The 13756-nt window shown below is 39.2% G+C and overlaps 1 protein-coding gene across 3 annotated transcripts in view; it reads left to right on the top strand.

Moving 5' to 3' along the window:
- The window catches only part of LOC137431604 (acid-sensing ion channel 1C), a 203968-nt gene that overhangs the window by 98142 nt on the left and 92070 nt on the right, over positions 1 to 13756 (top strand). The window lies entirely within an intron of this gene.

Below are 13756 nucleotides of genomic sequence, written 5' to 3'. Positions count from 1 at the left end.
AGGCAGCTCCTTCGACCTCATGGCTTGGTTTTTGCTCTGATATGCATTGTCAGCTGTGAGACCTTATATAGACAGGTGTGTGCCTTTCCAAATCATGTCCAATCAATTGAATTTACAACAGGTGGACTCCAATCAAGGTGTAGAAACATCTCAAAGATGATCAAGAGAAATGGGAGGCACCGGAGCTAAATTTAAAGTGTCATAGCAAAGGGTCTGAATACTTTTGTCAATGTGATATTTCAGTTGTTTATTTTTATTAAATTTGCAAAACTTTCTAAAATCCTGTTTTCTCTTTGTCATTATGGGGTATTGAGTGTAGATTGATGAGGGAAAAAATGAATTTAAACGATTTCAGCATAAGGCTGCAACATAACAAAATGTGAAAAAAGTGAAGGGGTCTGAATACTTTCTGAATGCTGTGGGCTTTAAAATAAGAAAAATGGAATTATAACTAGGTGGACAGCGCTGCTGTAAGTCTAGAATGGCATTTCATTTTTGTTTTACAGTAACGTACATTTTACTTTGATTGGTAAATGTTTTCGGACTTTACTCGCATACAACTAATAATAATTGTACAGTAAAGTTGTACCGTTTCTAACACCCCACCAATTGGCCTCGGCTGTTCAAGAAGGGATGAGTGAGGCTTTTGTAATAGGTGTGTGTGTGTGTGTGTGTGTGTGTGTCTGTGTGTGTGTGTGTGTGTGTGTGTGTGTGTGTGTGTGTGTGTGTGTGTCTGTGTGTGTCTGTGTGTTTGTTCATTTATGCATTCAGACCCTGCAGGAACCAACGCAATCAAACTTTGCATGGACCCGAAGGATCCCAAAGATCCAAAATACCCTAAAAACCCCAAAGACCCAGAGTACCCCAAATACCCTTAAATATCCCAAAGACCCAAAAGACCTGGAGGACCCAGAGGACCTTAAAGACCCAAAAGACCCATTATTTAGAACTATTTAGAAGTATTTACATTTTATAATTACCCTTTATAATCCCCTCGGTTGTCTCGTCCATGTGTCATCCGTGTGTGTGTGTGTGTGTGTGTGTGTGTGTGTGTGTGTGTGTGTGTGTGTGTGTGTGTGTGTGTGTGTGTGTGTGTGTGTGTCAGCTCTATTATGGGCCTCAGCCCACGTATTTCAAAAAGAAAAAAAGGTGCCATTGCAGTAGGCATCGACCCGCTGGTCAGGAGGTCTGCTCTGGTGCTGCTTCAAGAAAAGCTGGTATTAAGCGATCTATGGAGACCGTATCAAGTATGATAATAATATCAAGTATGAAAGTCTTCTTGATCACCCCAGCATACCAGAGGAATATTGAAATGACTTTTACTTCTGAATTATATCCAGTACTTATTTGAATTTCATGATTAGAACCATCAGCGAAAGCTGCTGTTTGTATTTTTGAGAAGGAAATTAAGGTCCTGAATAGTTAGCGTGTTGATGTTTATTAAATAATTCATAAAAAAGGACGAAAGGTTAGTGCATGTAATTGATTGACAATTTCCATCTGCCTGTCATGTGGTGATGTTAAATCATATCAATATTTTATTACCTTCGTGCTAAAACGGTGTTGAAATCGATTACTTAATCAATGCAGTATTTAAATGTACCATTAAATGCCCGCAGTCTGTTGCTAATCATGCTAAACATCTCCATCTAAGTTGAAATCTGCTTATTGATTGTGGCATGGAATGGTTATAGAAATGGTCATCTTCTTTCCACGCAACATAAAAAGCTATAAATAAATGTTTGGGAATTAAGTCGATATAAAAGGAGCTGCGTGCGCGTCCGTGCGTGAGTTCCACACATTGGTTGGAGAGTTCACCTAACTCCGCCCACAATTTCTTTATTTTACCTTTTGAATGACCCTTTATAATGTACCCAAAATAACTTTAGAATTTACCCTTTAGAAAGCCTTACAATTACCCTTTCGAACCCCCTAGAAAAATTACCCTTTAGAACTCTTTAGAATTATTTGCCCTTTAGCATTACCCTTTAGAACCCTTTAAAGTTATTTACCGTTTAGAATTACTCTTTAGAACCATTTAGAATTATTTACCATGTAGAATTACCCTTTAGAATTACCCTATAGAACCGTTTAGAATTATTTTCCCTTCAGAATTACTATTTAGAACCCCATATAATTATTTACCATTTTGAATTACCCTTTAGAAATACCCTTTTCCAACCCTTTAGAATATTTATTTACCCTTTAGAATTACTCTTTAGAACTCCATATAATTATTTACCGTTTAGAATTACTCTTCAGAACCGTTTAGAATTCTTTACCCTTTAGAATTACTCTTTAGAACTCCATATAATTATTTACCGTTTAGAATTACCCTTTAGAATTATTTACCCTTTAGAATTACCCTTTATACCTCCATATAATTATTTACCGTTTAGAATTACCCTTTAGAATTACCCTTTAGAATTACCCTTTAGAACCCTCTAGAAAAATTACCCTTCAGAACCCTTTAAAATTATTTACCATTTAGAATTACCCTTTAGAACCGTTTGGAATTACTTTCCCTTTAGAATTGCTCTTTAGAACTCTTTAAAATTATTTACCCTTTAAAATTACCCTTTAGAACTCCATATAATTATTTACCGTTTTGACTTACCCTTTAGAATTACCGTTTAGAACCCTCGAGAAAAATTACCCTTTAGAACCCTTTAAAATAATTTACCATTTAGAATTACTCTTTAGAACTCTTTAGAATTATTTACCCTTTAGAATTACTCTTTAGAACTCTTTAGAATTATTCACCCTTTAGAATTACTCTTTAGAACTCTTTATAATTATTTACCCTTTAGAATTACTCTTGAGAACTTATTAGAATTATTCACCCTTTAGAATTACTCTTTAGAACCCTTTATAATTATTTACCGTTTAGAATTACTCTTTAGAACCCTTTAGAATTACTCTTTGGAACCCTTTAGAATTATTTACCCTTTAGAATTACGCTTTAGAACCCTTTAGAATTATTTACCCTTTATAATTACCCTTTATACCTCCATATAATTATTTAACGTTTAGAATTACCCTTTAGAATTACCCTTTAGAATTACCCTTTAGAATTACACTTTGGAATTACCCTTTAGAACCCTCTAGAAAAATTACCCTTTAAATTTATTTACCATTTAGAATTACCCTTTAGAACCGTTTGGAATTACTTACCCTTTAGAATTGCTCTTTACTAGCCGAAACCCGTGGAACATCCATGGAAGGGAGGATGTGGTGTATGGATAGAGTGTACCATTATGGATGGCATAGGGGATTTGCTTGTCCGAGTAAGAGTTAGGAAGAAAGATGAGAATGAAGAGTGCGTATATGAACAACGTATTTATTGCAATCTACTTAAATGACAACGCTACGATATACTTTTGAAAAATGAATGGATTCGTAATAGGAATCGGCATAGCACCACTCTGGCCACACTGGTGCAGTGGTATGTGTCAATGGAAAGGAACAGCAGTAGAACCATAGACTTTTAAAAAATGAACGGATTAGTAAATCGACTGGAATTAGCCCGTATGGCTGTACGTGATAAACAAAGAGCGCGGTTGGAAGAAATTATGGTAAACCCACCTGATGAGGTTAGCGTACACCGCGATCGACGACACTGGCACAAATAAATGCATGCTCTGGATTGTCCACTCAGTGGACGGCTTGCTTTCGCCTTCACCTGTCCAATCAGTGGACGGCTTGCTTCGCCTTCACCCAGCAGACGCCAATACGATGGCATCGTATCGGCAGTTAATCGGATGCTTTTGGGCCCCAAAGTCGACTAATTCAGATTTTTCGAGTATGGCTGTACGTGATAAACAAAGAGCGCGGTTGGAAGAAATTATGGTAAACCCACCTGATTAGGTTAGCGTACACCGCGATCGACGACACCGGCACAAATGCATGCTCAGGATTGTCCACTCAGTGGACGGCTTGCTGTCGCCTTCAACTGTCCAATCAGCGGACGGCTTGCTTCGCCTTCACCCAGCAGACGCCAATAAGATGGCGTCGTATCGGCAGTTAATCGGATGCTTTTGGGCCCAAACGTCAGCTAATTCAGATTTTTTCGAGTATGGCTGTACGTGATAAACAAAGAGCGCGGTTCGTAGATCGTAAATCCATTAGTGCCGTGGGCATCGGGTCACTGGGTGCGGCGTAAAAGGGATAACAAAGTCGAGTCCTTACGCTATTATTCTATAGATAACTCCATATAATTATTTACCGTTTTGAACCGTTTATAATTATTTACCCTTTAGATTTACCCTTTAGAACTCCATAGAATTGTTTACCCTTTAGAATTACCCTTTAGAACGCTTTAGAATTATTTATCCTTTGGAATTACCCATCCTCCAGCCCATGGTCCACTGAATACTGTGCTAAAGCAATTGCTTTGAAACAATTAGGATTTTCGGGAAGGTAAATCTGACTGAAGGCAACCTCAAAATCATTCCATAAACTCGGCAACAAGTGTGCATCCACTCAGGAGGGTCAGAAAACAACTTCTGTCTAACCTCAAGATTGAACTTTCAAGACTTGTTTCTCTCCTCTAAAAGCTTGTGTGGCCTTGTTAAGCCTGTCTCTGGTGCATGCTCCCCCTCCATCCCTTCCCTTTCCTCAAATGGCACCACGGCCAACACCACTCATGAGGTGTTGGCCTCAATGTCTTCTGGCCTCTATGAGGACTACATAGTCCGTCACTGGAGCCTTCATCAAAAAAATAGTCCGTGAGAAGTCCGAATGCCCACACTCACACTTATCTGCTCCTAGACTCTGTCTTTTGCACCTGAGAATGTGAAGTTTCTGACAACCCTCGACTCTGATTCTGCAACTGGACCGGACGGCATGAGCTCACGTGTCCTAAAAGCCTGCTCGCTGCTCTTGCACTTTCTCCCTCTGTCCTTTTCACTCTGTCATTTACCCGTGGCCATCTTCCATCTGTTAATATCACTGCATTAAATAAAAGCTGCAAAAGTGGATCCCCTACCAATTAGCTTACTTCCATTCATCAGCAAGGTCATCGAATCCATTATCACAGTTGACATAAAATCATTCCTTTTCTCCAATATCCTTATCTCAGATCATCTATTCAGATTCCGACCATTCCACTCTACCTTGGACATGCTGCTTCTACTCTCCCAAAAATGAATGGAAGCCCTCAAGCTCAAATATGAGACAGTACCATCTCTCTGGACTTGAGCTATCTTGAGCATTTGACACAGTCTAACACCCCACCTTGATCCCAACTCTCTGCTTACGGTATCCAAGGCCACCACCATTCATGGCCGGCTCACTCATTTCCTCTACTCCAGTCGTCAGTGTGTAGTTCTTAACGGCATCTTTTCATCTCCTCTCCTTGTCAAAAGCTGGAGTACTCCAAGGCAGTGTCTTGGATCCAGTCTTGTTCCTCATCTTCATCAATGATCTTTCTGATTGTTTTGTAAAATTATGCCTATCTCTTTTCTGATGATTCCACCCTCTGCCGTATCATTTATCATACTGCAGTCATGTTGGCAGTAGCTTGCACCCTCTTTTCAGACCTTGATAGAATCAGGAGCTGCTCCAAAATCTTCCCGACAAATCCCACACACTCGCTATGTCTCTCCGAAAAGACCGTCTGAAAAACCCTCCCATCTACTTTCTCAACAATCCTCTCAAATAAGTTGTCACTAAAACTTTTGGGCCTCAATATTAACGATGATCATTCTTGGACAGACCATATTTCCAAGATGACTTCCAAATCAACTGGGCATCCTTCGTTGTGCAAGGTCTTTCCTGGGCTAATCTGAACTTTTGACAAGCTACAAGACCTTCATTCGCAGCAAAAAAACATTTTGTAATTCAGTTAGGTTCAGAACGTTTGGGTCAAAGTTGCTCAGGCATAAATTTTCAGCCTACGATAATCGAGTTGCAAATTATAAACCTCCCCAAATTACCCCCAAATAAACGTGATTTATGAGTGGAAAATGTGTATGGCATCATATTTTTAAGGGCCCATAACCCCAAAACAACTTCGAGTTTGGGGCAGATATATTAATGGGTAATTTTATCAACTAGAAACATCCTCCAGGAGGACCAGGAGCAGCCTTGGGGGATGGTGTGGGGATATTGGGGCAAATATATTTTGTACGGTGGCTAATATTTCCCCCTGTCTGCAGTAAACCACTGGAACTGTGGCACATGTACAGATGAACATTCTAAGTTGTACTCCCCTCTCCCCATTTGGTTGATCCTGGGTTTTGAAAGTTGCGAGTTGGCGTGAAGTGTAATTTTTTTTTTAATTTGCCGTTTGTTTTGGTAATTTACATTTGTTTTGTATTTCCTGTGCATCTTTACCAAAATAAAAAAATGACTTTATTTTACAATTTTACCATCCCAAAAGGCTCATTAATGCTCTACGAGGACCTTTCACTCACTCACCGCAGGCAGGTTGGTGGTCTTTCTGTCTTTTACCGACTCCTATCCGGCCTTGTTCCCCCAGCTCTCTCTGTGCTCTGTCCCCCAAATATTCCTACAGGTCGCACAAGATCTGCCAGTAACCCTCTTATGGTTAAACTGCCGAAATCAAGACTCTCTGCTCACCTTCACTCCTTCATTCCTCTTTTCTCCCACCTCTGGAACAAACTCCCACTCCCTCTTCAATACCACTCCACCCTCCAGGTTTTTAAAACAGCTGTTCACCACCATCTCTTATCTCCCCCCATCCAAAACCTTGATCTCTTCTACCCCCATTAATTCACCCCAGATCCACTTTTTTTGAAATAGCGACTTCATTCCTGGAAGTTCTAGCAGAGTCCATGTGTTTTATACCTGTCCCACCCTCCCTCACCCGCTTCCCATGCCTCCTCCCCCCAAGCCTTCTCCCTCCCACAGATCTCCCGATGTCCCTATTGTCTTCTGTTGTACTTGCATGCTTCCCTCTCTCCCCATCTTGTCTCCCGCTCCCTTTATTGTATGTTTTGTGTGTTCGTTTTTTTTTTGTGATTGCTGTTAGCTCTTACACGAGCCTCGATCTTGTATACAAACATAAATCCAGGCAAAATAATACTTTATTGGAAAAGTCTCTTGAGTGTTAAATATTTAAGTATAAGAATTCCCATCTTCTGAAAAACAATTTATTTTGCCGCCTTAAAGGCATGCATGGGTTATTAAGTCCACTCGAATCAAGGCCTTGGCAATTCAATGCTGAAAGAGACAAACTTTTTGTTACTGGTATTGTAATACAAAGCAGCACATGAGATTGGAAAGCCATGTTTGTGATATTACGTCAGACTGAAAAAGTGTAATTACATTCTCAATTTCTATTTGTTCCACATTTTTTGTAAAGCACAAACTATTATTTTATTGACAAGCACATATACAATTAGTGGTGTGTGTGTGTGTGTGTGTGTGTGTGTGTGTGTGTGTGTGTGTGTGTGTGTGTGTGTGTGTGTGTGTGTGTGTGTGTGTGTGTGTGTGTGTGCGCGCGCTAACCTGAAACCAATTTTGAGTTAGGCTGTCTGATAGAATTATGTGCTATAGATACTTTGAAGGTTTATAAATTCATCTCTAGGTATATATTTTTGAGGATTTGTGTTGTATTAAACCTATGGAGTGTCCAAGACATCCCTACCTCCTGAGAAGTCTACCAACTTCCTAATGTTGTGCTCCTCACAGACAAAGTTGTTTAATGTGAGCGAAACATTTTTACTTATAATTAACCCCAAGTTGATTTTGTACCTTGAATGCAAATCTTTTCAAAGTTATCCATGGCTGTTCTTGACTGTTTTTTCCGCAACCTGCACATAGTTTAATGCATCGCGCAAGTCGAACGGGTTTGAATAGTGCGTCCTACTGGCCTTCGGTACAGTTCGACAAAGTTGTCAAAACTATCATAACATTTTAATCATCAAATTTAACCATGAATTGATTTTTTTTTTTTTTTATACCTCAAACGTGCATTATGTTCAAGTTATCCATGAACTACATACTGCTATCAATAGGTTATTATACCTTCAAAGATGATTGTGGAATTTTTTTCAGTGACTTATTGACCTCGCACATTTCCAAAGGTACAGTAAAAACTATTGCAACTGTACTGAGTGTTAGTCGGTAAGTGAGTGAGTCTTTACTGTTCCCAGATCTAATGTAATGTATATAACCAAATGTGTCTCTGCATTGTTAATGCTTTTTTTTATCCATTTCTGTTTTAGCTCTGGCTGGTTGAAAACTGGCGAGGGGGCTGGAGACTGTGATTACAAAAAAAAGAATCAATATTAATTGTTAATATCATTTCTTTATTAATAAAAAATATATTTACAATTGCATATGCACTTAAATTAACTATCAAAGTATATTTTACAGCTAAATAATTACAGTCGTCCTATTAAACACAAATGGGACTAGGTCATGGGCTGGCTATAAATATAATATGCTCAGTATGTTGACATATATATATATATATATATATATATATATATATATATATATATATATATATATACACATATATATATATATATATATATATATATATATATATATATATATACATATACACATATATATATATATATATATATATATATATATATATATATATACATATACATATATATATATATATATATATATATATATATATACATATACATATATATATATATATATATATATATATATATATATACATATACATATATATATATATATATATATATATATATATATATACATATACATATATATATATATATATATATATATATATATATATATATATATATATATATATATATTGTCGTGTGACTACCCTTGGTGAATACCTCAGGGTACCACAGATAGACAAACGAGCTTTACTTCGAGGCATTCGGTTCAAAATGTGGTGGAGTTTATACACACGGGGGAGGGGTGGGGGGAGGGCGGAGGAGGAGAAGGATGCTGAAGAGCACTTACCTGAACGGCCTCCACCCGACATCTTCAACCTGTATAAATTAACTCAAACAACACGGTTTTTAAAATGTACAAAAATAAACTGGTTTATTTTTGGAATGCCGGTGACAGAAAAAATGCACAACTAGAACGGGCACTCGGTAGAGCGCATACCTTCGCCGCAGCTATGGTAAAAATACGATTTTGACCTTTTCGTGACCTTGACCTTTGACCCGATTGCTCCCAAAATCTAATCAAATGTGTCCCGTATAATAACCAATCATCCCACCAAATTTCATGCAATTCGGTTGAATACTTTTTGAGTTATGCGAATAACATACACACACACACACAGACATACAAATAAATACACAGCGATCAAAACATAACCTTCCGCTTTTGCGAAGGTAATAATAAATGTTCCGAAATGGGACATCCCCCACAGACAGACACAAACACAGATGAAGGATAAAATAAATGTTGGATAAAATAATTGCGTGTGGTTGGCACTTAACTCTAGCAGTCCTGGCACCTCGTCAATATCCGTCTTAGGCCCCCATCCCTGCACGGCAACCCGGACGCGGTCCCTGAATTGGCGGGAAGTAGGCCTCAGTCCGCCCTCATTCACTAGGCCGCGCTCATTGCCATGAAGTAGGCCTTTCGCGCAATGAGAACGGCAGGCATGCAGCTCGCTCCTCCAGTTGCGCCTGTCCTCACGAACTCTGCATAAAAACGCCCCGACGTTCCTGGCCAATGCCTCTTCCTCCTCGTGATTGGTGTAAGCTCAATGTCCCTCGTAAAGAGCACTATAAAAATGTTCACGCGATCGTGAAGAAATCCAACGAATCCCACTTGCGCAATGTACTCCGACCATTCAGTGTGTCGAGAACAAAGAGCGTGGCGAGCGAGAGAAGCAGGGAAAATATCGGGTCTCAACCGTTCACATCAGATTCCAGAACAAGAAGCAAGAGGGACATCCGCTCACAATTGCATCCAAACTGAGAAGACCAAATGTCCGCCGCTCCAACTATTTTGTCCATGCCGCTCTGACGTCATCTGTCCTGCTTCACCAATCAGCGTATCTTCTTACCACTCCCTGTCAATCAACTCCCGCCCAATCACTGCCTTTTCGGGCGTGGCCTCATGGATCTTTCGTCCTTTGTGCTTCCAAAGTCGGGATAATTAGTGGCAGCGCTCATTGTCCTGGTTTCCGGTAAGTTTTTAATTAGGGTATTTAAATGCGCGATTCTAGCCCTATGTGTAGTGTATTGTCAAAAGGAACAAAGGAATAAATTAGAGGTAACGACCTACAAGGGATAATTACCCATAATCCCTGAGGTAATTAGCATACCCCACTCCTCGTAATGGGGACAAAGATACAAACTTAACCCGACAGTCCGGTCTAATACAAAGTCCCTACTTATTACATGATATGGTTCTTCTTCTTCACGACAATCGGACCACACTAATCTATACATTATACCTGCTTCTAAGGTAATCACTGCCTATCTCTACAAACGTAACAATCTATCTATAATTCCAGTAATCTCTGTACGTTTGTACGTTTGTACGTCTGTACGTCTGTACGTTTGTCTGTGACCGCTGTTTCTCGACAACTACCGGTCCGATATACTTGAAACTTGCCAGGTATATTGCTGGGGACCCGAGGATGTGCCTTTTCAAGGTTTGAAATTAATCGGACAAGTACTTACCGAGCTATGGCGATTTAGCCGTTCGCCGTTCGCTTTGCCGTTGCGAATGGACCAAACCATTCATGTAAATAGAGGGGGGGGGGGGTTCTGTGGTCGTTCGCTTTGGCTTTGCGAATGGACCAAACCATTCATGTAAATAGAGGGGGGGGGGGGGGGTTCTGTGGTCGTTCGCTTTGGCTTTGCGAATGGACCAAACCATTCATGTAAATAGAGGGGGGGGGGTTCTGTGGTCGTTGCGAATGGACCAAACCATTCACATCGAATCATCGAATCACATCGAATGGACCAAACCGTTCGCTTTGGACCAAACCATTGCATGTAAATAGAGGGGGGGGGGGGGGGGGGGGTGTTCTGTGGTCGTTGCGAATGGACCAAACCATTCATGTAAATAGAGGGGGGGATATAATTTTAGATATAGATATAGTACGGGCATGCCCTAGTATATATAATAACTGCATCCCTATAGTTGTTTTTCCCCCTTTTTGACTTTATGTTATTGTCCTGGCCTTTCTCTTTTTTTAGATTCAAAATCTTCATTGAATATGCACATATCATGGGAAATCCTGCAGCTAAAATTAGATATGTAATGACGAGATAGGTCATGTTGTGTTGTACTTTAGGATGCTTCTCATATATAGCTTTTCTTTAAAGAAAGGCAAGATATTTGTAATATAATGAAACTCCACCCACTTCCAGGGCTTCTTATATTCACTAGCCCTGGTCATTCATTCATTTGTGTGCAACACGTGGCTGCTGGTTGCATCATTGCTGGAAGCACAGCTGTGTCCCTGATGCAATGCCCATCGATGCTGCACTCCCTGGAGGTTAGGGCAGAAATTTGTAATTTGTTTAGTCAGCCGATTACAATCGCCTACTCTTTGCAAAATACTCTTCAACATTCCTAACAATTTGTCTGTGGGTTCTTCAACTTTCCTAGCAATGAATGCTAACAAATTGGTCTGCCTCCTCTATAGTAATTACAGCTTTCATTAGGTCCTTCTCCACGATTAGATTCCACCTATTTCTTGGTCTTCACCTTCTATTGATCATCCTGCTTTGTTATATTCTTTTCACCCATCATTTCTCCTCCATTCCTTCATTATATCCAAACCATTTTGGGCTGAATTTATCTTTTCTCGCACTCAGTGGAAGTTGTGTAAGTTTTGCTCTGAGATCTTCTTTTGTTATAAATGTTCGTTCTGATTTTGTGAAAAAAATCCATCATTGGTTATAATATAACACATCATATGCTTTTCACAACACATCTTGGAACCACAATTACAATGCATGACTGATTATAGAGAAGTTACTGGGAAATTCTGTGGTTTCATTTTTTTTCTCAGGAATGGACAAGGGTGCATTCATTCCCTGCATTCATTCCCTGCATTCATTCTCCTGCGTTGATTCACATGCATTCATTCTCCTGCGTATTCTTCAAATGCATTCATTCTCCAGCATTGAGATTCTCAGAAGAAAAAAAAAAAACTAGATTTCTTGAATGTACTTGTTGAGAAACCTTTAATTATGGAATGAAATGATTTCATAAGAACTTTCATCAGTCCTTCCCTCACCCCTCCCCCTCCTGCCCCCCCCCCAGCCCTCTCCCTCCCACAGATCTCCCGAGTTCCCTGTTCTCTCCTGTTGTGCTTGTGTGCTTCCCTCTCTCTCTCCCCATCTTGTCTTCCCCTCCCTTTCTTGTTTTATGTGTCCGTTTATGTTTTTTTGTGTTTTATGTGCTATTGTGTGTTCAATGTGCTAGCTCTTACACGATCCTCGATCTTGTATCCAAAAAATAAATATATATATATATATATATATATTGTTCTGCATATATTGTTACTCCCGCCAGGGAGTAATGCATTCGTGTGTGTGTGTGTGTGTGTGTGTGTGTGTGTGTGTGTGTTCGTGTGTTTGTGAACAAGATATCTGGAAAAGTTCTGAACGGATTTGGATGAAAGTTGGTGGGATGATTGCCCTTGGGATAAGGAAGAATTGATTAGTTTTTGGTGAAGCTCAGGATATTATTCCGGATCCAGGAATTTTTTGAAGGATTGTTTACCATTGGAAGATAGGGCTCATTTTTTTTTTAACATTATCTTCTATATATTCTATATTTAACATTGTGATACGAAAATAGTTTTCATATTTGTTGTAAATGTAGTTTAAATTCGTGGTTATGCGTTAGAGCGGTGTATTTCTTTAGCAGCGTCGTCTTCAAGGTTCTTATTTTTTTTCTAATAAAGACATATTCTGTCATTTTAAAACCACCAAAGTGTGTTTTAGGTTTCCCCGTTTCATAAAATGTATCGTTTGATACGTATAATGCTTTAAAACTGTTTAAAAAAAATAATTTTTTTACCTCAGAAGAGATATCAACATTTACCTCAGCAAATGTCAATCGCGGTGCCAGTATTTGATGAACTTATAAAGACTTAGGTGAGTTATAAGTGTGACAAGCATGTGCACGGGATTCTTCCCAGAAGAATGAGTGGTCGCATTAGCTTGTACGACTTAAAATGAGCGAGTTTTGTTGTTTGGGCCCCTTTTACATGTTGTATCCCTAAGGAATGAAACGAACGTTTTTTCTGGCTTACAATTTTATTTGAAGTCACACATGCCTCAAAATACACTCACCTATATGGAATTGAACGCTGAATCCGAAAATGTAAGTGAAATTGCCTTGTTTTTTTTTTAAACATTATGTTCTATATATTCTAAATATATATATATGTGCAGTGTCTGTCTTGTGTTGTCTTGTCTTGTGTTGTCACTGAACTACTCCCTCAAACTTTTGTGAAATCGTACTATTCCAACTTGACCCACGGCGGGAGTATGCGCTCTACTGAGTGGCGTTCTAGTTCCTCCCGCCAGGGAGTAATGCATTCGATCGTGTCCGTCCGTGTGTGTGTGTGTGTGTTCGTGTGTTTGTGAACAAGATATCTGGAAAAGTTCTGATCGGATTTGGATGAAAGTTGGTGTCGATTGGTGTTGGTGTCGAAAATCGATAGTCAGATTGCCCTTGGGATAAGGAAGAATTGATTTGTTTTTGGTGAAGCTCAGGATATTATTCCGGATCCAGGAATTTTGTTTGGAATTTTTTTTGGGAAAGATTGGGAAAGATTTTTTTCTGTTTT

Source organism: Myxine glutinosa, chromosome 7 (genome assembly GCF_964187855.1).
Source record: "Myxine glutinosa chromosome 7, kmMyxGlut1.1, whole genome shotgun sequence".
Lineage (NCBI taxonomy): Eukaryota > Metazoa > Chordata > Myxini > Myxiniformes > Myxinidae > Myxine > Myxine glutinosa.
Note: the sequence above shows the minus strand (reverse complement) of the source record. Positions and strands in the feature narration are given on the sequence as shown.